We start from the raw sequence: 1,301 nt of genomic DNA on the forward strand, positions 1-1,301 counted from the left end.
ATATATATATATATATATATATAGTACTCCACCAAAAAACTTTTAGAACTAAATGCAGTAAACTTCAAGATACAAAATTATAGAAATCTATGGCATTTCTATATACTAATAACACACTATCAGAAAGGGAAATTAAAAAACCAATCCCATATACATCATAGTTATTCAACAGTACCCACCTGGCACTATACAGAGTTATTACCACATTATTGATTATATTCCCTATAGTGATCACCAAGAAGTTATCACCACGGTAAGTCCAGGTACCATCTGACACTGTACCATGCCATCACAATATTATTGAATATATTTCCTATGTTGCATATTATGTTAGGTATATTTTAATAAAAACATTTAAAAAAAAATCCCATTAACAATTGCATCAAAAAGAATAAAACACCTCCAAATAAATTTAACCAAGGAGGTGAAAGAGCTGTACTGTAAACTATATGATATGGATGATAGAAATTGAAGACAACGCAAATAAATGCAAGGATATACTGTGTGCATGAATTATTAGAATGTCATTAATTAATGTCATCAATGCAATCTCTATCAAAATACCAATGGCATTTTTACCAGGACTAGAACAAATAATCCTAAAATTTATATAGAACCACGAAAGACCCCAAATAGCCAAAGCAATATTGAGAAAGATAAATAAAGGTGGAAGTATCATACTCCCAGATTTCAAACTAAACTGCAAAACTATAGTAATCAACACAGTATGGCATTGGCAGAAAATAAGACACATAGGTCAATGGAACAAAACAAAAAGCCCAGAAATTAACCCACACTTATAAGGTCAATTAATCTATGACAAAGGAGTCAGGAATACACAATGGAGAAAAGACAGTGTCCTCAATAAACGATGATGGGAAAACTAGACAGATACATGCAAAAAGTTAAGCTAAACTACTTTCTTATACCATATGCAAAGATAAATCCAAAATGGATTACAGACTTAAAATATGATCTGAACCATAAAATTCCTAGAAGAAAAAATAGACACTAAACTTCTGACATTGGTCTCAGCAATAGTTTTTTCTATATGTTTCCTGGGGAAAGGGCAACAAAAGCAAAATTAAACCAAGAACTACATCAAATTAAAAAGCTTTTATACAGCAAAGAAAACCATCAACAAAAAGGCAACCTACTGAACGAAAGAAGATATTTGCACATGCCAAATATCACTTAGAAAAACTAGATTTAGAAAAGATCCTATAGAACATCATTATAAAAGAATTATCACATGGATTTATAAATATCAAGAATCAAGATTTGTCCTCACAGGGCCTGCC

The 1,301-nt window shown here is 31.0% G+C and overlaps 1 protein-coding gene across 1 annotated transcript in view; it reads right to left on the reverse strand.

Annotated features, from left to right (window-relative positions):
- EXOC2 (exocyst complex component 2) overlaps positions 1-1,301 on the reverse strand; it is a 285,694-nt gene that overhangs the window by 117,595 nt on the left and 166,798 nt on the right. The gene's annotated exons all lie outside the window — the stretch shown is intronic.

The sequence above is a fragment of the Hipposideros armiger genome, unplaced genomic scaffold, assembly GCF_001890085.2.
Source record: "Hipposideros armiger isolate ML-2016 unplaced genomic scaffold, ASM189008v1 scaffold_854, whole genome shotgun sequence".
Classification (NCBI taxonomy): domain Eukaryota; kingdom Metazoa; phylum Chordata; class Mammalia; order Chiroptera; family Hipposideridae; genus Hipposideros; species Hipposideros armiger.